This window comes from Strongylocentrotus purpuratus, unplaced genomic scaffold, assembly GCF_000002235.5.
Source record: "Strongylocentrotus purpuratus isolate Spur 01 unplaced genomic scaffold, Spur_5.0 spur5_scaffold_10, whole genome shotgun sequence".
NCBI lineage: Eukaryota > Metazoa > Echinodermata > Echinoidea > Camarodonta > Strongylocentrotidae > Strongylocentrotus > Strongylocentrotus purpuratus.
The window spans coordinates 3,951,382-3,976,747 of NW_022145595.1; the positions used below are offsets into that span (position 1 = coordinate 3,951,382).

The window sequence follows — 25,366 nt, forward strand, 5'->3', positions numbered from 1 at the left end:
TTTAATCTATAATGGCACAATTCTAACTGTTGGCTGTACTAATGATAATGCGGTAGATTGATGAGAAGCACGCAGTGATTTATGTTGCTGATGTTGCTTTAGATTCCTGTAATGGTAAAACAATTGAGAAAGAAAAAAGTGATATATACATGTATACATAATTTTTTTTTAAATCGTTTTATTTAATTCGTATTCATAATACGAAGGTTAAAATGTCACATGTATATTAGGTTTGTCATTACAGATTAGCCCACATTATTCTCGTACTTTTTAAGAAAGGAGCTAGAAAATACTTACTTTGAAAATAAGGTTTCCTCACCTTTATTCCGCCAATGCAACAGATCAGACCACCATCATTATGATCCCAATCACCGCGTTTATTACCAAGGAATAAACTTGAGATGCATCCAATTTCATTCATGCACATTGTCGAGGCTTCGATGTTACACAGCGCTGTCTGGTAGCCGATTTGCAGGAGGCTCGGCTGGTGAGGATGGCGGCTCGCTTATGCTGCTGTTTAAATGACATGAAAATGCAGAGTAGGGTTCACTAACTTTCAGTGTTCATGTTTGTAGTTTTTCTAAGCTGTGTGGCATGCTAAAAAGACGGCGCTCCATGCAATAATGAAGCAGCAGTGAGGCTGACAATTTATTATAGTCCTAATGTGTAGAGCCTTATCATTGAGATGAATTTTGATTGTATTTCCTTTTATTTCTTTATTGGAATGATTATAATATTTAAAACAATAATGTGTTGACCAGCCTATGGAAGTTCTTAACTTAAAACATGTTAAAACAAGTCTACGATAATTTAGATATTGCCAACCTCTTTATTAACTATTAACATCTTCAATTATTTAAATCCATCATGATGACCAATCAAAGTGTGGGGGGGTTGAGGGGAGGGAGTAAAGCTCACCGATGATTGGCTTACATCTTTGTTTTCACCAGAGCAACAAAACAGCTTCTTGATGATAGTTGTATCTCCATGTCATTCATCCTCGTTCATCGACGCCCATCTCTACAACTACTCCTCCTCCTCCTCCTCCTCCTCCTCCTCTTCCTCCTCCTCCTCCTTCCTCCTCCTCCTCCTCCTCCTCCTCCGCTTCCTCCTCCTTTTCTTTCTCTTCCTCCTCCTCTTCTTCCGCTTCCTCCTCCTCTTCTTCCTCTTCCTCCTCCTCCTCTTCCGCCTCTTCCTCTTCTTCCTCCTCTTCCTCTCCTCCTTCCCCTCTTCCTCCTCCTCCTCTTCCTCTTCCTCCTCCTCCTCTTCTTCCTCCTCCTCCTCCTCTCCTCCTCCTCTTCCTCCTTCTCCTCCTCCTCTTCCTCCTCCTCCTCCTCTTCCTCCTCCTCCTCTTCCTCCTCCTCCTCTGCCTCCTCCTCTGCCTCCTCCTCCTCTTCCTCCTCCTCCTCTTCCTCCTCCTCCTCTTCCTCCTCCTCCAGGATATCTTTCTGGGTAGCCTGATTGAGAAAGTAAATATAAAATCATTGACTGAATGAGATGGTTGCTTTAGGAAAGGAGTGTACTTGTATTTGATAATCGTTGTTATTGTAATTGTTATTAATCATGGTATTATCATTATTACCATTATTATTATCATTATTATAATTGTTATTATTATTATCATTATCATTATCAAATTTATCATGGACAAACCTCGGGGATACGATATCTTGTCTCTCCATGGACGACCACGGCTCTCTCCTCGTCGACGTCCATTTCATCCTCCTCCCCTTTCACGAACTGGAGCCCGGCCTGGAAGACGCCATATAAGGGGATGCGGATCAAGGTCCAGATCAGGGAGATCAAAAGCATGGTCTCGATCTCATCAACACAAACTTCATCAACCTGTGACCTCGTCTCGTCGTCACTGGTGACGTCATTACCTGAGGGGCCGCTAGACAGGTAGCTGCTGCTTTCCTCCTCTGTTTTCAGTAAGAAATAGAATAAATAATTGAAGGGCGTTGCAGGGATTTGCACGGTGAAAATCTCAAAACTTGTAAAAGGGGCCAAAATGTTGTTGATGTGCATAATAATTATAATAATAATAACAATAATAAAAACGATGCTTATAAAGCACTTTCCACCGACGTCTTAGCGCTATTATGTGTGTGTGGGAGAGATAGAGAGGGGAGAGGGGAGGAAGAAAGAGAGAGAGAGGTGAGGGGGGAGGAGAAAAATAATGAGCATGCAAATCGTCACATTTACAGGTGAGTCATTGGATAAACCTCAAAGTAATATCATGTTATAATTTATAATCAAATATTGTAGGAATTATACACGTAAAAGTGTTTTTTAAATTGAAATATAACAACAACAAAAAGCTTACCTGTCTGGTACATGGCATTGACCTTGGTCATGAGGACAAGGTTACATCTCTTGACCATCACGCTCTGGTCTGTCTGTGAGCTGGTCTCATCCTCACTGGACTCTTCGATTGTATCTTTGATCTCGTGCTCTACCTCCTGATCAACACTGCAATCGTCGTCGGTGTCTTGAGATAGAAAATAATTAAGAAAACCACACAACATAGATTTGACAATAGGCCCTTTAAAATTGTTTAAAATATAGTAGCTCATCAAGAAAGATGATTTATAAGAAGACTCCCAGGCACCAAATTAATATTTCTCCTACCCCACCGCCCACCCACCTCTCTCTCTCTCCCCCTCTCTCTCTCTCTCTCTCTCTCTCTCTCTCTCTCTCTCTCTCTCTCTCTCTCTCTCTCTCTTTCTCTCTCTCGTTAAACTCCATTAAAAAAAGGTTTCTTTATCCATTTCTCTATCCTCCCTTTCCTTAGATGTGTGTCTTTGGTCTATATATTTTATTCCATGTATATCCTATATAATTCTAAATATCTCGCGAAATCAATTCTCTTTTATTCAATTCTCTTATTCAACATAAGTTTAATATTCTCGTTTGCCTGTTCTTTTGTTATTGTTCTTATGGTTACTTACATTCAGCCTCAGAATACACAAGGCCAGGGACTGGTGTCGTGTCGTCATCAGCGTTGGATTCGACATCGGCATTGTCAACATCTTCGTTCCCGTACTCGACATCGGATGTCACCGACTCGTCATCGTTCTCCTCATCGTTGATGAACCGATCTATCGTAAGGGACGTGGGCAAAGCTGAACATACCGCTTTCTAGTACATAATTATATGGATCTATTTTCTCCTCTCAAAAGTTAAGAATTTCCTATCCCTTCTTTATCATTTCTTCTATCTCCTTTTTTCTGCTTCTACTTTATTTAACATTTTCCGAAACGTAATATCACAAAGTACATTATGTCTTAAATATATACCATACTTAATAGTTCAGATTGTAAGATTTGTCTCATATTTTATAATGCAAAAACAGTACAATGCATGCATAATGAAAATCCATAATATTCCTCACTAAAAAATAGTTTGTTTTCATTCTATTTCACACATTGTCAATACCATGTTTTTTTTCTTCCAATATCGTGCAGAAACAAAACTAGTCTTGTATGACAACCAATTAACAATGAATAGAGTGTTGTTTAAACAAATATAATTAAAAAAAACTTCAAAGCCATCACGAGCAATTTTTGACACTTGCAAAGAAACGACCGCGCAACTTACGGTAAGACAGGAAGTACTGAGAGGAAACCCTCACGTCCTTCGGATAGGACGTAGAGGGTACCTCGTCCTCGACTTTGCCGCTTAGTGGGGGCATGATCATGGCCTGGTGGCAATCCTGTCCAAGTACAGCAGGGGCAGACCAAGATGTCTGAGGTGCCCGTGGCTCAACGCCAGTGGCTGAGTGGATCGAAGTAGCAGATGACTCGCTGAAGTCGTTGTTAAAGATGACGTCATCGTTGTCGTCATCACTGAACATATCGTCCTCCATCACTTGCAATGCCATCGACTCTGGCTGTGATATTTTACCATAAACAAATATTTTATATGATATTCCATATTGCAGCACGATATATCTGTAGATGTATATTGATTTTGAGATTGGACCAAGTTCGATTCCTCTTTTAATTGATGGAATCAGCTTTACAGATTGTATTTATTTTTAGTCTCTGTTTGCTCGTTCAAACCATGATCTAAAATATTTTGAGAGCTTAAAATGAATATCTATTACCTTGCGAAGAAATTTGTTTTTACTGAACCTTCTAAGTACAAACTCTTATACTGTACGCACTTCTTAAATTTTTTCTTACAGTCAACAAAGTCTTTATTATCATATCAATTTATAATACTTGCATAGAACAATATGTTTATTTATAATTATAATATAGCAGCCTGTCTCTATACTACGTAAAAAGAAATACCTTTAAATTTTTTAAAGTTATTTTAAAAAAAACTGGTCAGAAACAGTTTCAATACTGAATTTCTAATTTTAATCTCAGTTTTATTACCGGTTTTATAAACGTTGATTATAAACTGTTGTTTTACTGTCAACCATATTTTCGTATTCTTTCTTTCTTTCGTTTTTCTTTCTTTATGTTTTGTTTTCTCCTCCTTATTTTTCTTCTTTCTCTTCTTCTTCTTTTCTTTTTATTCCTTTTATCATATCAATTTAATTACTGCATGTCTTAATCTGGGTATTTTTAATTGTACTATTTGGATGTACTGTAGGTTAAATGTTGCAGTTTGATTTGTAAGTTCAAGATGTGACAGCCATATAGCTGTGGCTTTGAATTTTTATGAATAAACCCTATCAATTCAATTCAATTCAATTCAATTTAAAGCTTGCTATACGGATTTAGCTTACTGAGTATTTTGTGCTGTAGAAATGAGTCTATCCTGTACATGTAAAGAACTCTTGCCTTCACTGTTCATACCCATTATGTACACTTATAATACATTAGCTAAACAAATTATAGATTGATAGTACTTTGATTATTTTTAAATTGTTGGAATTATCCTTTTAAATGTCATAAAATTTATCTTGCATTATCGCTTGGTCAAATCCTGATCCTAATAATCTTGTGAAAGCCTAAAAGCTTGCTACAATAAATCTCAATTTAAGTATACATGTAGCTACATCTAGAATTAATCTGGTCTAAATTCCTTGAATAATTTTATTTACGACAAACTATTAATGTCTATAAGACTCACATGGCTTAAATAGATTACATGTATAATTACCAGACTTCGTATCTAATTGAAACTTCATTCTCTAAACTTCCAACAATTTTTGAAATAACTATATAATTATTATGTATCGCCAGTCGCATTATTTTTCTGTTAAACGTGTGTTTTCTTCGACTGTCACCTATATACATGTAGTTACGGACTGAATTCAACCCATGCATTAAATACACCTTTGGCAAAGGACATGGCAAACCAATTAAAAGTGGTGTTTCTAAATATAAATAAAATCTTCGATTCACATGGGGCAAATGCTGCCAAGAAATGAAGGGAGAATGGTGACCGGGCTTTATCTACTTTTATATACGCCACTGCAGATTGTGTATGAAACTGGGACTCTGAAAAGATTATCTGCCCTTACCCTCTTGCTCTTGGAGAACAAGTTTCTGATTCCTGCCCAACAGCAGGTCTCAAGGGTCTCAGAATGATCTTCAACTTCCTTCTCGAAAGACAAAGATCGGGGTCTGGATTTAGCAGAGCCCATTTTGAAAATTGCCTAAAGGTTTCAAAAGAATTTGCGAAAATCGCTCAATAACTCTCCGAAAGCTATGTGCGCAAGAGAAATGAATTTAGATTGTCATAAAATATTGAATGGGCATGCGCTAGTGGTTACCAGAGATACGCGCATGCGCATTGTTATGATCATGATGCGCGCGTGCCTCTAGCTCTACGTCAACAATGGTAAGGATGCGCGCGCAGCAAAAGTTTAGTAAGTTTGTCAGGTGCAGCGCAATTGAATCTTAAAAAGAACACTATAATGCAGGTCAAATATTTTGATATCATTTCTACAACATGATAAGTTGGATACATTTGGATATCATATAATATTTTCAAACTAATTATTTTGTATGATTTCCTTTAATCTATTTAGGTACTTCGAAATCAAATCACTTTGATAAACATAGGTCTATAAGTCAGCAATACACCTAAAATATTCTGGCGACATTGGGAAAACTGGTTACTTTACTTTACTATAACCGGTTGCTTTATAAGAGAAGGAATTGAAAAGAATCACTAGGCCTTTTTCTTTTAAAGCACAGTAAAAATATTATAGTTAGATTTACCTCGTTTTCACTAGGACTGAAATTCATAAATTGACCACCTTTATAATTATTTACTCTATTGTTGATCTCTCTCTCTCTCTCTCTCTCTCTCCCTCTCTCTTTCTCTCCCCCCCCCCCCCCCCTCTCTCTCTCTCTCTGCTCTCTCTCTCTCTCTCTCTCTGCTCTCTCTCCCTCCCTCTCTTGACTCCTTCAATACACATTCATTATTGAGCTCGTGCGATAAAAAAAGGTTTACACAGATAAAATACCACTATACAAACATTGCACCATAACATAACCAATATGATTCATCATCCATTATCCATTATTATTATTATTATTATATAACATAATGTTAACATCATGTGTGTGTGTATGTGGGATTTTACAGACGTGTATCAATCAGATATGATTATTCACGTCTGGGGACCGACTTTTAACGTCACCATCCGAAAGACGTGACTCAGTTTCGAACCCGCGTCCTCGGCTGAATCAGTTTGTGGCGCACGCCACAACGCCTAATAATATTAACATCACACTTCGTAACAAACTCATTTGTATTCAAGGTTGATGTTATGGACTAAAAGGTTTGCCCTCGGCGTGTCAGTATGATTAACAAACAAATAATGCAAATTACAGAAAGAAAAACGAATGGCGACATGTAGAGATATAAAGACATTGTTTATAGGTCTATGTATAGGGAAATGAAAACTCATTACAAAGCGCTGTAGGCACACAAGTCGAATGAAGAATCACTAGCCTGTACAAATTAAAATATCTTGCGAACTGTTTCTCTATGTTATCATGGATGTGTAGAATGAGAAACCCTATAACACAGCAGCATAGCAGACACAACAACTACACTAAATGTCAGAATGATCACTATGTATCGAGTATACGAGAAATAGTTTAATCCTGAGGAAACAAAAGCATGAAAGGGGAGTTTCATCCATAAAAAGCTCGCGATCATAAAAATTGTTACAAAGCGAGGTGACTCAAGTAATATAAGTCGGTCGCCTTTTCATTGCAGCCTCGTCGACGAGAAAAGACTTGGATGTCTCATGTTTTCATTTGCAAAAGTCGTGACGGCTAAGAGCTCTTGATTTTTTCTATGCGATCTTCGCCTGTTGATTGTTGGCTGTTTGACAATGCCACACGACCCGTATGATATGGAGGGGTGATGCGAGAGCTGTGAATACCACGCGATATTCTTTTATTCTCCCACAAGAGTAATTTTTCGAAAGAGGAATATTCATAAACTGAGTCAAGGTAAGCCATTTATTCACATTTTCATTTTCTGCATTCTAAAACCTTTTTAAAAATGTGTCCAGAGTCACGATATTGATTAAAAGTCTGAAGCTTTTCAGTCTACGGTCTTTTTTTGTATTGTATAGCTTGTTTATTTTCCTGAGTAGGCGTGGTTTGTGAAGTGTAAAGTTGAAGTCCAATGAAATTTTTCTTGACATTCATTACTCAAGCTTGGTGGATTTTATATTTATTCAGTTCGACATGAATGTTTTCGAATTTTGCACACTGTTGACTTTTGTTCTCTCTATCTCTCTGCCTCCCTCCTTATCCTCTCTGTTTCTCTTACTCCCCTCTCACTTCTACCCATCTCCTTCCTTCTTCCCTCCACTCTCATCCTTCTCATCGCTGTAGGCCTATTTATCTTATTCCTTTCCTGAGTGCATTCCTGTATCACTATTAATTCTAACTCTTCTATATTTCTGTTATATATGCTACGATCTCCTTGAGAACACCTTTCCCTCATTCCTTCCCTCTTTCTCCCCCCCCCCTCTCACTCTCTCTCTCTCTCTCTCTCTCTCTCTCTCTCTCTCTCTCGTTCTGAATCCCCTCTCTCTCTCTCTCCCTCCCTCCCTCTCTCTCCCTCCCCTCTCTCTCTCTCTCTCTCCCCCCCCCCCCCTCTCTCTCTCTCTCTATTTCTGAATCCCTTTCTCTCTTCCCCCACCCACTTCCTCTCTCTCTCTCTCTCTCTCTCTCTCTCTCTCTCTCGAACCCTCTTTAATGTCTTCATCTGTCCCCTTTAATTCACCATCCAACTTCCACTCACGTTGTCGTTTAGCTTTTTGGCCTTCAGGTTTCATACACTATAACCCAGTGGGGTGGAAAACATTATGACGAAGCCCCCCCCCCCCCCCCTCATTTGTATCAGTTTTTTGGTATACGCCACTGATTGGAGTACATTACTGTGATGGATGTTAGGATGTACAATTATTAATGCAATTCCATATAGAATATTCATTCGCACCCACGTAGCCTATTTTCTTTCAATATTCAGTTCTTTATCAAAGTGAAGAGTTTAATTGGTCTACATAATGTCAGGAAAAAATAAGTCTATGGTTATCAGCAAGGCAGAGAAAAGCCAAGACTCTCCGCTTGGCGCTTGATGGTCATAATTATTGAGCAGATCAATAATTACATCTGCCTAGGACAAACTGTCACTGATGATGCCAGATGCGATGCAGACATCGAACGAAGGATTCAAAATTGCACGGAACACATACTTGCATGGCAATGGAAGACTTATTTACAACAAGTAAGGTGAAAATTAAACTTAAAGAATGAGACTTATAAATGTCCATGTCTGGTATGTTTTATTTTAAAGAGCTTCGATATCAACAAAGACTGCGGGGGGGGGGGGGGGTCGCATAATTTAAAATGTGGGTGTACATGCATACGGACAGAGAATGGTGGAAAACTCATGGAAACATGAAAACTAACAGATAAATACTGCATAATTACAGTAGCTAGGCTTCAACAAAATACGAATGGTTAAAGAGAGAAAGTCGACATATTTGTACCACATTAAATACTCATGAAATAGTTGTTGGATGGAAATGGAGCAGGTGCCAGATCAAGAGGGAAAGCAAGAGCCAACTGGGATTGGAACATAGAGAGGAATGACACTGCAAGAGTGTGCTAGAATGGTAGATCTTCTGCATCTGGTAGATTTTTAGAATGTCACAGTCCATGATTAAACTATGTGAATGACTTGTAATAGTTTTATCTCGATTTTCTGCATTGTTTAATATGTCTTGCCATCTCCCCTCACCTGTAATGATAAGGTACTCTTTGTCTGTCTCTTCCCCCTCTTCATCTCTCTCTCTTTCTCTCTCTCTCTCTCTCTCTCTCTCTCTCTCTTGTTCAGTCTCTCTCTTTCGTCCCCCTTCTCTCTCTCTCCTTCTCTCTCTTTCTTTCTCTCTTCCTCTCTTTCTCTCTCTCTTTGTAATCAATCCAATTCTCCCTCTCCTACACCTCTCCCTTTCTCTTTCTTTTTTAACAAAATTTGAATTTCTTTTTTAACAAAATTTGAATTTGATCAATGTTTGGTTTTTGATTTATGTCATATTTTGTGTTATTTCAATTGCAATTGTATTGTATCTTTGTGAAATGGATCGCAATTCAGCCGTTGGCTGCGATGATCTTTTTAATAAAAACCATTTCTATTCTATTCTAGAACAGAGGTGTGTGGCGAAATATTGCATTCAACCTCCGAGCTAGGAGAAGATACCATAGATACCATATCATATCAAAATATCGATTGCTTATAGTGAAATCCATCTGCAAACCGAGCGTGAAGGAATCAACATTAGAGAATATTGTTCCATGCTTTAGAACAAATAGTGAATCGGCGGTAGATGTTGACATTGTATGGTTTTGTAAATAACCCCCTCAAAAAAAATTGGAAAGCTCGATCGATTGTATCTCTCTTGTTATGACATAATCATCTCTATGCTATAATATCAAGCTAGTCATCCCTGAATGCTAAAATCTCAAAAATATGAAAATGAAACCCATGCAATATTCGGTACTGTTCGGTCATTAACTTTTTGTTTTGAAGTACAATCTTCTTATAATTTTGGCGGTTGCTACTGAGAATGATTTGTTATCAGAAGATAAATCTTTGTACAGTTGGGTATCATACATTGTCCCATCCAATTACTGTCTAGATTAAGGGGCGAAATGGCATATTACTTTTGTTAAACACTGCGAAAGAGTTGTCAGATTTTTAAAATTGCGAATTGACTTCTTTTGAGTCAGTCAACGATTTGTCCATCATGTCACCGAAGATCAAGTATTCAATCTGATAAACGTTTAAATTAGCTATGTTGTAATCTTGCCGTATTTGGTGGTATATTCACCGTGAAACAAGAATATTATGTATGATCCAAACAGACCATTACACCAGTGATGCAATTTGGGCGTAGACCCGAATTAGGGGCGGATCCAGGATTTACCAAAAATCGCGCCGTTTTACTGTTTTACTTTTTTTTCCTCCCCCCCCCCTTCTCCCCCCCCCCCCCCCTTTTCTTCTTTTTTTCACTTGGCCGCCCAAGGGGGGGGGGGAGGAGTTTAAACCGCCGAAACCCCCTTAGATCCGCCCCTGCGAATACAGCACTCTATATATTGACATGTCATGCATGATAAAGTATCCTCTGTCCTTCGCTGCATGTCACGGCTAGCAGAACCCATATGTTTCAGATGTCGGGATAAAACGCAATATTCTCCCGCTTTTGTCAACAAGTGAATCAATAAACCCTACATGATATATCAACCTGTCCGAGTCGGACTAAAAATGATTAATAAAAATACACGATCAGTATTCTAATGAGTCTACAGGGAAACCTTCGAGAGAGAGAGAGAGAGAGAGAGAGAGAGAGAGAGAGTGAGTGAGAGAGAGAGAGAGAGAGAGAGAGAGAGAGAGAGAGAGTTATATTACAGTCGATTTGTCATGACAGTCCGGGAGTGATAATTTTATTGGAATATTATTATTTGACCGCAGAGAATTCGGCTACCTCGCCTAATATCAATATGTATATAACATGGCGGACTGATGTGTCTTGCGTTGTGTTCACTACGGAGTCAACACCAACGCAACTCTATACTAAATTCATGCCAAGCTTTCAGGATACTACAAACTACTCCATAGCTTCTACAAGAAAATAGACAGAAAAGTGAACAATTTGGGACAACAATAGAATTAATTACAACAAATGCGATGGAAAAGACTTTCGAAAAAAATCACCCCAACGCAATTTCAGTAGCCCTGTATCTTATTAAAATGTTGGGACATTACAAGGCCGTATTACGTAATCTGAAAATGATTTCTGTGTTTTGTAATTGGATATCTTGAAGACATTTAAGATCGTGTTAACAATTAAATATGTTACAACGATATAGATAAACGTCTACATAATGCATTGCACTAAAAATGTCATGTAATTATTAGCTCTTTAGGTTGAACCAGGGAGGTGCATGGGAGGGAACTGAACCTAAACATAAAGCCTGTCTACACTAGTTTGGCCAGGGGGATTAGACCTCCCTGCAAGGTCACTGACAGATGGTTATGTCATCAAATAAATTTCCAATTAACATAAGAAAAGTGGGGCTTTAAAGTAAATATACAAAAAAAATATGCATCATCATCTAGAAATATCAGATGCAGAAAAATAAAAAATAAATAAAAGGAACTGATGTTGCTATCGGTATGATCGTCATCAAAATAATTTTTATATTGATATTAATGATATACAACTATTATTAATATAATAATTAGTATTATTATTATCATCATCATCATAATCATCATCACCACCGTCCCCATTACTACTGTGAATACGGTCGAATGAATATACAATTATGTATGTGTTTGTAAGTGAATATTAATTTATAGACAAAAATATAAAGGTAGCAAGAAATTTAAACCAAATAACACTGTGAAAAGATAACGTTTATAATTCAATGGGGGCTTAATGAAAATTAATGATAGGCATTTGTTCTAATACTTCTTTTCAAGTTTAAAAATTCCACGCGTATATAATAATACTATTCCTTAGTTTTAATCAATATCTCCTATAACAATCTATTTCAATTGTCTTTGAATATACGAACATAGTGAAACGATCACGTGCAAAGTATGCATCTGTATGGTTGATTGAACATAATCCACTCTAATGGGTTTTCTAGATCTGATGGCAACCATTTTGAAGTGCTGAGTAACGCTCATCCTAAGCACATTCCACTTTGAATGCTGAGCGATAATGTTGCTGTTCGTAATTAATTTCATTTAATAAGGATCGGCGGCATAAACGTTTATATGTAAGCTTTAATTTGATAATGATACACGCAGGGAAGGACTGCGCCATTTTTAAACTGGAGTGATAAAAGCCAAATAATGCGATGTAGCCATGATAGGGCGTTTATTTAATAGAAATGGTTTTTCATTTCATAGAGTAGCCTGGGGCTATCTTCTGTATGGTAATTATGTATGTTAAGCCATGGGGTAGATGGAGTAGAGATAATGTGAGTTGTCTTAGCCTGAAATATTGATATGATGTTTCTCAGCTCAGCTCTCGGCTCTGCTAAATTGTTCACGTGTTATGCCTCAAACGGTCACACGATCTACATCATTTTTATCACACAACCTTCCGTAGATGTTTTCATTTTCTCTTACATTTCATCTATATTCCTCCTTCACCATTCATCATCTTTGACTACCACCAGCATCACCACCATCCCTGCAATATGCTACTACTATATACTACTTCGACCACTACTACTACTACTACTACAACAACTACTACTACTACTACTACTACTACTACTACTACTACTACTACTACACTGTACTACTACTACACTGTACTACTACTACTACTACTACTACTACTACTACTACTACTACTACTATACTACACTTTACTACTACTACTACTACTACTACTACTACTACTACACTCTACTACTACTACTACTACTACTACTACTACTACTACTACTACTTCTACACAGCTACTATCATTACTTTAATTCTGTATGTGTACACTCTAAACAATATTGGGTAAAAAATTGTTTCCCCCCAACATGAGGGCGATTATAATGTCCAACCAACTGTTGGGTAAATTAAAGATTTTGCATGATTTACCCAGTGTTGGATAAAAAGAAAATACCGAACATTTAACCAACAAAAATTTACCCAATGAGAAATTCACCCAATTCTCACCAAAATGTATTGTATAGCATATTAGAACACTAGTTGGGCAAATGAGTTGTATAAACTATTATATATAAAAGGACATTAGCGCCGCGGCGGGAGTCGAACCGCGGATCTTGTGATCCATAGTCCTTTGACAGACACCTCTAATATGAGAACAAGACTCCATTATGTTCCATAATTGTTGCCCGACTTGCGTTTGCCCAGTAACATCTACCCAACTAATTTTGAACATTAATTGGGTAACTATACATGACTGTAGTAAAAGGTTGGGAGAAAATAACCCAAATGTTGGACAAAAATGGCCCAACTTTAATTCGACCAATACCATTACCAAATTATTTCATCGGTAACTACATGGTTGGTAGAAAATATCCCAATTATTGGACAACATTTGCCCAACATCGATTTGCCAAGTAACATCTACCCAACCTATTTTCTACCTTTCATTAGGTAACTTCCTTCACATAGTAAATGGTTGGGAGAAAATAACCCAATTATCGGACAAAATTTGCCCAAATTCGTTTTACCCGGTAACATCCGCCCAATTTTTTTTTTACAGTGTACACAGGTTTGAATGCATGTTGGAAATGATATATTGTGTCTAGGCTACGGCCTACTTATCATGGTACATTATCATGATTGTTCATGTCTATTGCCTCGCCCGGGTGACCCCAATATTTAAAAATGACAAACGTGATATTCCTAGTTTGGTATCAAATTAATATGTTTGCTGTTTTTGCTATTTTTGCTTGTTTCACCTAGTATATCATCTTATGTTAAGGCCTTCTTGCCCACCAAATTGCACTTCTCTAATAAAAAATGAGGAAAATTAGTATAGAAGTAGTAGTAGTAGTAGTAGTAGTAGTAGTAGTAGAGTACTAGTAGTAGTAGTAGTAGTAGTAGTAGTAGTAGTAGTAGTAGTAGGAGTAGTGGCAATAGTGGTAGCAGTAGTACTACTAGTAGTAAACTTAATTGGATAACTTTTTTAGCACAAGGCTAATCTGCCACAACGTCAAATTCATAAATTACAAACATAATATTGTTAGATACAAACTTTGAAAAGTTAAAAGCGTGAAATTTATGCAAAAGAGGAACATTGTGCGTGTGTATGCATCATCGAATTCACAACGGTGAAGAGAGAAACTAAAACAACAAGATAGCATAGAATTAACAATATTAATTGGAAAAAAGAGAAAGTAAATACATACGGCCTATAACAAACATATAAAGTGGAGTGTGTATGTGCCACTGCTATCCACCACAACCGTTCTGTTTCTTAATTAGGGGTAATTAACTCTTTCATCAGCGCTCGGGTACACATTTTGCTTAATTAATGTAGCACTCTTGTTGTTTGTTTACTGGCTAAACATGCTAAAGCGTTGGTAGAAAGCCATCTAATTTGCCTTGCTGATATTATACGATATCTTGCATTGTCACTACCAATGGCGTAGTAATAGGTTTTACAGGAGGCACACGGGATAATGTATCCCTCCAAATAAACAATAAAGACAAAAAGGGGGGGGCAACAATTCGGGGGGGGGGATGATTATTTATACGACGTTTGTTGTGTGTGGATACTCTAAAATTTATACGATGATTCTTTATACGACGTTTCGTTATAGAGTTTCGGGATAAATTGTTTTGTGTGTGGACACGAGAGTCGCGTCGCGTCGTGTGTACATTAAATAGAACAGCCACCGATGGTGTTATGTAATCAGCCCCAACCAGCCCGCCCTTGCAACCACTAGCTAAAGTTGCGTACGCCATTTACAGGTTCTTAGTGCATTTAGTTAATACCACCCGTCGTGGCGTGCCCGTTATTCCACCCATCCAATCAGGAAAATGCACACGCTTTGCACACACACTCACGCATTGTGTGTTAGCTTTCGCATAGGTAAAATCAACTTTGCACTGTCAACGACGGAGCGCACAAACACGAATTCACCACAGTTCGGAGCGAGCTTTCAACTGGAATAGGCACTCGTGCTCTCTTCCTCTCAAAAACGATTATCTAGTTGGCAAAGCTATATACTGAGCGGCTATTTATCTTTCTCATTATACCCAATCGATTGATTTAAGAATAGGCTTAAACGTGTCTTGTGGCGGGGGAGGAATCATATGCAAGAAGTGAGTGTTGTTTTTATTTCCCGAGGAGAGGAGAACATTGTGAACAGGCGACTTCTTTGGAATTTATCAAGTTTAACTTTGTTTAGACCAGTGAGACTATTTTGGTCCGTATTCCTGTACCAGTGACTTATCTTTGTTTCTATTTGACAGAGCAACAATTTTGGACCCCTTGGATCTTGTGGAGGTGAGTTATTATCATAAAATATTAGCAAGTATGGCACTCTTCTTCTCGTAAATCCTAAATACCAGCAACTACGCTGATAATGTAGCATCAGATTGAACATGAAAATGAATACGAGCTGGAACGATCCAAGTTTTACCAATTTAAATCAAGAAGTTTTCTTTTAACCTGATTATTAAGAAAGCAAGTTTGTAGATAAGCAAACCAAATCTGAGGAATTGGTAATTGGGTGTTAATGCTTTACCAAAGAGCATAATGCGTATTGACTTGGTTTAGAATCCTGGACCTCCAAGTTACGATACCACTGCTCTACCACAGTAATATCCTCCTTGATAAGTGCTACCTTATTACCGGATGTACTTGAAAATGCAGAGATATGTAGTCGAGTGTTCAGGTCTTTCTGTCGTCCAATTTCTACCTCCCTTCTCCAATTATATCACTATCCAGTTTAAACATACATGTACGCCTATGTATGAAAGATAGATGCACACTTGATAAAACTTACGTCCGAAGAAAGATGGAAATGATTTTAACCTATTGATCGATGAACCGGCATTACCCTACAAGCATCGATGGACTAAAGTAAAGTAAAGTAAGTAAGTAAGTTGACGTGTACCAGTGTCAACTTCAATCAAATGTAATCTTCTCAAGTGTAAAAATATAGTTTACCACACCAGAATAAAAATCAGTGGTAATTTAAAGAAAATTGAAATGCTGTTAACATCCTTATCCTTTACGGTCAGAAATCTGAAAACTGACACATAATTTTAAAAAATACTAAAAGTGATAATAGTAATAATAGTGACAATATCTCAAATAGCAATGCATAAACTGAAAGAATAGATGTCCAGGATTCCAGGACAACTGACCAAGCATCTGAGCTATCGTTACGGACAATTAGACCTCGGAAAAATAACGTCCGGACAACCTCCAGCAATTATCCCTGGAGAAGTTTCTCCAAGGATATCAACCCCGCAGGCAATACCCCGGACTAATTCCTCTGGACAAATTACTACTCCTCCAGGAAAACTTCTCCAGGACAAGTACTCTCTTGTTGCAGAAGAGTGGAAAGACACTCTTCTATATAGGAATCATAATATTAGGCCTCATTTTGTCCCGGAGTGGAAATCACTAGAAAGAAGAGTGGAATTCCCTTCAAACTGGTGGTTTGAATGACTCTATTTAGATTGGATTGTATTATTAGTGTGTGCGTGTGTGTATGCGTAACTGGGTTTTTACAGAATGTTTATGGGGACCGTCACCATCCGAAAAATGTGACTCAGTTTCGAACCGAGGTCCTCCTGAGACTGTTTGTATGCGAAGCCAGAGATCTGACCGAGTGAACGTACCACTTGACCAACTCACTTTTTATGGTTGCCCTTTCGGAGAAACCGATGACCCCGTCCCACTGGAAACTGGAGACCGGTGCGAGATAAGCGAGACTTTACCTTATTAGTATCAAATCTTGTTGGTTTATACTTATCGAATCGTTTAATTATGATACAGAAAAGAAAACAACGACTACAAAATATACATGCAGAAAGCACATTGTGCTTCTCAAATGTACAAAAGAAAGTTCATATACCAGCATTTCGAATTCTTGGTTGTATAGATGGCGCCGAAACAAAAAAACACTCTTACATCTTGCATTTTATGTAACACTAAAACACCTTTTATTGAATTATATTTTGGTGACAGATCCAGGGCGTCAAGGGGCATGTCCCTCAGGGAAATTATTTTATGCACCCTTTGGATATATCTGAGAATCTTTTTTAAAGGCACACTGTCCTACTTGTAGCTACTTGCTCCCTCTATATAGAAAACTTCTCCAATCGGTACCTGTTGGTCCCCCATGATCCTCTTTTTCTTATGTTAAATGAGAGCTGAGTTAATGAGATAGCCACCTTTCACAGTGACCTCGCTGGCTCGCTGCGTGGTCTAATCCCTTCTAGCTGAAGTAGTATAAAGCCTGCCTTTAATGTTCATTCATTTATTAATTTATTTATCTTTCTTTCTTTATTTCTTTATTTATTTATTTATTTATTTGTATTCATTTATATATTTATTTTGCTTGTCATGTTTGAGACACGACCCCCCCCCCCCCAGTTATAGAATCCTTTACTCCGCCGCTAAGTTTATAATATGTATAATTCATGTAAATCACTCAACATAAGATTTATTTCCACAAATACTGAACAACATTTCTATTTCCAAGTGAAATCGAGAATGATAAAGCGGTAAAATGACGTCCTCGTTAATATACCCCTAATACAATTTAATGTATCCTTTGACAGCCATCAAAACGATAACACAGACATCTAAGGCAGCAATGCTAAACAAGACATGCATTGACACATCCTAACATATTTCAAAAGAAGGGGGATGGTGCAAAAATATGGTACGGATATTTTTTTCTTCTCTCGCATTGTAAATTTAGAATGAAACGGTTAAATAACATGGCCACTTTTGGTGCATAGGTTTGTAAGAAATATCTCTCGAAAATGAATTCTACAATAAAATGGGTCAATAACTGAAGTACTCGTTCGATGTACGTGTAACGATCATCTTAAAAGTGTACCCGGGCAATGTATTAGTATATAAGCGATCATAAGAACTACATTATCTTCTAATGCACTCCAATTTTATCACCCTTAGGCGATTTCTTTTTCCAAAATAATTATGTATAATTGAGACAATCTTTGCATATCAGCAAATGAGAGCTACAATGTATACGTCTACTACCAGCTGTCGATCGTGGCTGTCAGTCTGTTACATTAGTGATTTTATTTCTTCATGGAACTTCCCTCCTCCCAAAAACTTGTTTTTTTTCTTCATATTTTGTTATTACAGCTTTCAAAATAAATCATTACATCAAAATCAATGTAAATAATTCCATACAAATACAAATCTCCATTTCGTTTTCATAACACAGATAAATTATTCACAAAACAATGAGCAAAGAAGAAGAATAATCGAATGAAATTACTTTTTTTTTAAATAATAAAACACACACACACACGAATGCACGCAAACTTAAAGCTCACACCAAACTTCCTCCCCTCATAAGCATTTTTATGAGAAACAACAGTGTCTTCTCGAAAAAATCACAATACGAATGTATTTTTTATTATTGGAATCATGTTGAATACAGGGGCAACCTAATGTATTTGTATCAAACGCGTTCCTCTGAAATTGTAAGTACCCCTTTCCCGATGAAGCCTTTATTATTATTATTTACAGTTTCCATTATCAAAAAAATTATATTCGGAGAAAAGGTGATTCCTACTGACGGAATACCCATGGTATACATATGCTATTGGATTGATTGATTTAATTTATGGAAATTGATCGAATGTCATAATTATGATAGAATAGTACAAACAAACCTTCAAAAAATATTCAATGAAGTTCAACTCACATATATAATTTGTCGGTATATAATCTACACACTCGTCAGTCATGCTCCAGAAATTATAAATGTACATATTACATACTTACTTACTTACTTGGGTGTAGTGACTGGAAGCTATTTGTCCCTCTCATGTACAATGAAGTATTTTCACATGCAACTCCGTAGACCCAGGAAAGTGTATGTCACTCTATTCGTGCTTTAAACATAACGCGTTATTTTCACTTTTCCTCTTTAATTCAGTGACGATTCACATCAGTTCATTTGTGAGGTGATTCTTACATGCTCCAAAAAAAGACAAACCAAAATGCAAAAGATGTTTTATGGCTTGCATCTTAGAATCCAATATTCATGTCATAATGTACACCCCATTGATGTGCATGGTAGCGACACATTTCTATTCAATTAACATTATAGGTCCAAGACAGAGGTGTAGCAATGGTCCTACCATCTCACAATTGAGGGGCACTGATGCCATGAGGGAAGGGGGGGCACTCATCTTATTGCCTGGATGAAATAAATAATGAAATGCCAATGCACAAGGCCAACAATTTTTTTTCGGGAGGGGGGGGGGGGAGGGAGGTAGGGATGATATTATCTTTTTACCCTCTCCCTCTTTCCCTTTCCTCCCCCTTTCTCACTAGTTTCAATATATTATGCCGTTCGCCCTCTTTACGTCCATTTCTACAAGACTGAACCGTGATGCTGATTAATAAACAAATTATCAAGAGAAGCACTTGTATGTAACGCGCTTTATGGCGAGACTCTTTTTGAGTAGCTCATCTATGATTGAATATAATAATTTTCAATCGAGAGGAGAATGAAAAGAGGCAACGGAGGATTTGAGGAAACGGGATCGTATCATCTCTCTTTTCAAAATTCCTTTCTCTAATCTTCACCTCTTTCCACCCCCTCCCCTTTGCCTCTTTCCATCCCCTCATCTCTTCGTCATTCGATAGGGGATGCCCTCTGGGCTTGAACACCCACCTCCCCCGTTTTTCCTTCTCTTCTACACTACTGGTCTATAATGCTAATTAAACAAATTATTTAGAAGCACTCGTTTGGAACGTGCTGTATGCGCAGCTCATCTCTTCATCGCCAGAATGAGTCCAGTAATATTAATCACTGTAATTGATTTAATACAAACAAATCGCCATGCCACGCGTCGATATAATGAAAAGAAGCACGACCTAGGCAAATGTAAGCAAAAACAAACAATACTCTATGTATGAGTTGCATTAAACAAATGATTTTTTCCGTCATGCACTGTCTATCAATCCATCATTATTTGTGCAAAAAGTAGTTGATAAAGAAATGTATCAAAAAAAATAAAGTCATTTGGAAGTTGAAATGATCTACCCGGCATAAAAGTATTCATAAAATTCGCTGTCGAGCGTAACAAATGACAAAACAAACCACACACAAAAGAAAAACCACCACAAAAAAGAAAACGCCTCAAAAACTAAAGGGGGTACATCTTTGGACTTCTTTACTATTGTGTATCATAAAGGTATCCCGCTCGAATTTCAAGGGGCACTGGCCGGTTATGCCCCTTTAAAGCCGTCAGAGCTACCAGCAGTACGAAGTTTAAAAAATGCCTTTATGAAAACCTTGTCACTCCTCGCGGTCATTTGATATGATAATTTAACAGTCTACTTGTTTGATTGTACTCTTTAATGAATACGAGTAGCAGGTAATTCATCTTGCGCTTGTAATCCCAATTAAGAATGATAATCCCGCTGAAACACAGATACATTATATCCGTTATATCCCTCGATCTATAGATCGGTCATCTAGCTATGAAATCATAACCGTGTTTAGTGAAGCTCGCTTGACAAAACCTTTTGGGTCGGTTTTAACAGCTATGCAAAGTGGCGATGCTAGGGAGAGGGGTGAACATGCCCCCCTCCAATCGAACGAAAGAAAAAGAGATCAGAGCGAGGGAGAGATGAAGGGAAAGAAAAAGGACGTGAGATAATAAAGGAGATGCATTGCTCGAAAATTCTCTTCAAGGATTGTTCTATTGTGCGGCAACACGGTATCTCTTAAATGAAACCGCAAGGTGCCAAAATATATAGGCCTATCACTCTTTATTTATTTTGAAGATGAAATGACGCAAAATTTAGAAACGGGTTATTTTTACGCGGCGAGGTTCATGAATATTCCAATCTGATTATATATCGATATTCCGGCAGCATATCGAAATGAAATGTTTACCTCAACAAAGTATCTTTTTCCCCTCTCGTTTGCTTCACTTCTCGTACATTGATAAATCATTGTGATTCCTGGCAACGAGATGACCTTACACCTATATATGTTTTTAGATTATTAATTTAGTGTGTATCGATAACTTTTTTATCATAATAAAAGTGCCCTTCTCTTGCTTGACCGCTTCGCAAGCTCGCAATAGTTGGGACCCGGATAGTATAGTTTGGGGCAAGAGGCCCGGGCCTCTTGCCCCTCACGTGGAAATGTGCCCGTACGTCTTCATGCACAAGGATGGAAAACAAATCCTCTTTAATGAATTTTTTATTCGAGTGACGCGAAACTTTTTAACTTCTTAAAGGGTGCCGTGACTAAAGAAAGTAAGTAGACTCGAGTCTGGTGCCCCCCCCCCCCCATGACTAAACCCACGCTACGCCACTGACTGTGCATGATTGCGTTTTATGACTTTTTAGACAAAAAAAAATTGCTTTTGCAATAGGACTATCTATCGCATGTGGAATAGCATGTTTTTAATCATTTTGAACCTACATAGAGTTGAAATTGAATTTGATAAGGTTAGCTGAATAAATATGTATATAAATACAATTATATTCAACATAACATCTACGATTGGTCAAAAGTAAATCACGTGATGATAGTTCGCCCATCATTGAAGGGACAAGAAAAGTTCGTTGCACTGTAGTACTATCTACACAGTGCAACACACTTTCACTGAAGATAGTAGTACTATTAACGCAATGCAATGCACTTTCTTGAATACGTTGCGTATACGTACGTACGTAAATACTGCATGCACCGTACGCATCGTACACCGTTTGCTAGCTGTAAATTGATGATTTTATTTGTTGCTCTAAAATGACGGAAAGAAGTGAAAAGTTTCCGATGTGGAATATAAAGCAATTAATCACCTTTTGATTTCAGGCGATGGCAAAGTATCACTTCCTCGGCAATCTTTCCTAAGCTTCGCTTCGGAAAGATAGCTACATCCAGATCGCCTCGGAAGTGATAGTTTGTCCCATCACCTTCACCAACGGTCATTATTTGCTTACTACATGTGCATTATAGATCCTTGTCTCATCTCATTTATATAATATACGTTTTCGTCATTTCCTAGCTTATTTCACTTCTCTCAAGCACCGCACTATAACTAAAGAGCTTTCCGACCCTGAAGCTATATCTGTATTATATCTGAGGACTTATGAAAACAAAGTATTTTTCAGACACCTTTTTGGAAAATTAAATGAAGCACGCTTTACCTGTTGCCTATCTTCGGGCACTTTGACATTTCTGAATAATGTGTCTTCCGCTGCCTATTAAGCAAACAGTTCGGGCGAGTGGGACGAAAGACTGCTGAACGTGCTAGACCCTATTCATTAGGGACTTTTAGATTTGCACGTCAACAGCTTTGACTGCAACGTGTGACGTCATTTTAAGGCACTGCGCATGCGTTACGTCGTCTCAGTCGGCGATCGAGAATGCATCAACCTTGATTTTCCTAAATCTAGTACATACATACATACATACATACATATTGATATTTATATAGCGCCTTTACATGCCCAAGGTACTTGTATGCCGCGTGCGCATAAAATATACAGTTCATCAGGTAGACAATGAAACATCCCTTCCCTGCTATTTTATAAAAATGTGTAGAACAGGTGCCACATGCATATTCACCTGTTCTACACATTTTTAAATAATAGCAGTGAAAGGATGTTCTTTTGTTGAGGGTAGAATGAGGAACTGTATATTTTGTCCTCTTTCTTTGTTCGTGATATTCATAGTGTTACTTCCTGCATTCATGTATATCGTCGAGTGAAATCTAAAAGATTTGTAGTCAACATGGGCAGTTGAGTACGTTGACACGCATGATCAGTCGGCGTTCGTCGTGTTCTCGTCCACTCAATCTAAAAGTCCCTATTATAAACAGTCGTAGTACTAATTAGATGATTAAAATATTAATATTAGGCTGTTAAGGGTTCTACTATAGGTTGGATCAATTAACAGGCATTTGATCTAGAGCAACAATTAAAGGAATAACTTAACAGCTTATACATCTTTGGTAGGTGTTTGCTGATTGCTTTGGAAATTTTGGCATTTTAAATATATGCATTTTATGCATATTCCAATAATTGTGCTCATGATTACGATTCAAACAGAAGGCAGATTTAATATTGGGAGTTTTTGCAATCATAGAATATATATTGACGAAATCGTGCTGAAAATTATTAAAAAAAACAATTTTACAGAATCTATACGGATACATTGGACTACACAAATATGTCCGATAAACTTTGGTCATATTTGAAATATGAAATTTGAGAGAACATCAAGGCCAGTCCTCTCCATCTCATAAATGTATTGATACCTTTTGACATAAGAATACAAAAAATACAAAACCTGAATGCATTGATACCTTAAAAAATTTAATATAAAAATAAAATGAACGAGGAACCTAAATGCCATGGTACCTTTGGACGTAATCATAACAGGGATGAGAAACCTCACAAATGAAGTTTTACCTTTTAATTGCAGGCTTATACTCAACCTTCTCTTTAAACCAGTGTCCATTCTAACGCAAAAACAATATTCGAATCCCCGATCCATGTGTGACGAATGAAGCCTAGAAAATGGTGTTTATATTGTGTTTGTGTGTTCAATCAATTGACATAATCGAATAAAATCACTGGCCTGCACATGCAAACCTAACGAAAATTATGTAACGGGAGATTAAAATCTGGTGTAGGCGACCTAATCATACAATACACCACTGACTTAGTCTGCACGTACAGGCTCTAATTTGATACTTTACTTCAAAAGCCTTTAGCAGAACCTATCTCTATCAGTTTCTCTCTGTGTCAAATCATGGGCCTACTGGTCAAATGTAGTAAGCCGTCAGTATAGTCTTACAGCGCGCACACTTTTACCCCCAAAGGCTGACAAGGATTTGTGCATGCAAATTACCGCGGACTGGACCTACATGATTGAGTTGTGGTCACGCGATTATGATAAGAAAGAAAAAAAAATCACAAATTATCTTTCATCTTTACGAAAACTCATTCTGCTCTTTAAGAATGCATGCATTGGTTGTGGTACTTTGCGGACCCAAACAACCGCCCACTCGTATTCAGAATGACAACACAGTAACAGCATCGACCATAATTAACACACTAGTAATTGACAAAATGGTAATGTGCCATTGCTTCCAATGACACGCAGTTCGTCTTCACCATAGATTGTCTAATCAATACCCATTTGATCTGATTTTCAATTTGTCCTCTTATCATTTTCCATGAAGGTTGAGTTCTGGAGAGAGGTGAAAAATAATTTGTGAGCGTTATCATTGTTATTATGCAAGTGTGGAAGAACATTAGAGAGAAAAAAAACGTTCCCTGAAAATCATGGCTCTGCAAATACCTTCATATTCTAAATATGACTTGTAACAGCTTTAAAATTATTTGTATGCAACATGTTTGTCTAGTCCCATATACATCTTTGTTTGTACAGTGCTTGTTACTTTACCAAGCCTTGGCCAAATTTCTTATCATTTTGATGACTCCAGATCCATACAGTACACACCAATACTTATATGCTACATGTACATAATCAATTCCACACATTTCTTTCACAATGCAATCGCACGACCAGAGCTCAACTTTATCTGTTTATATTTATGTATGTTAAGCCATACAATACATGCCTTTTGGGAAGCAGACAAACCAGAAAGAACTAGACGAGTTGGATAGGCCTACTAAATTGGCATCAAAACAACATAATAGAAAACTGTTTTAAAAAATGGCAGTTTCGCACCATCATTGTTGTTGTTTTTCTTTTTGTTTCATTTTAGATAGGCCTATAAGTATAAACCAGACGAGCCTAAAACCATGGATTTTAAGTCCGAGGATTATTCGGCTAATGGAACTTTTCGATACTTATTCAAATTTCATGGATTTTCCCCCTAGTTACTCGGCCTTTATTCTGCATCACAAAAACAAGTAAATCATCACAAAGATCCTTGTCAGTGACGTATTAAAGACGAAAAAAGCTCAGAATTAATTATTTTTCACCTTCTGTAGATGTTACCCTGAAAGCAACACCCGAAGGGAAATAATATATCCACGCTAATGGTCAGCTTCGTTCGCTGCATCTGATTTGAGTGGAATAATTCGCTGGCCAATGTGGACCGACCCTGTTTTCTTACTAAACAATTTAGCTTTTATCCACTCTCCATCCCTTCTTCC

At 37.5% G+C, this 25,366-nt stretch overlaps 1 protein-coding gene across 1 annotated transcript in view; it reads left to right on the top strand.

Annotated features, from left to right (window-relative positions):
* The first annotated feature begins 15,018 nt into the window (after positions 1-15,018).
* The window catches only part of LOC585077 (cGMP-dependent protein kinase 1), a 113,109-nt gene continuing 102,761 nt past the window's right edge, over positions 15,019-25,366 (top strand). The window contains exon 1 of the mRNA XM_030979249.1: positions 15,019-15,493. The gene's annotated coding sequence lies outside the window, so the exon portion shown is untranslated. The remainder of the gene's footprint in view (positions 15,494-25,366) is intronic.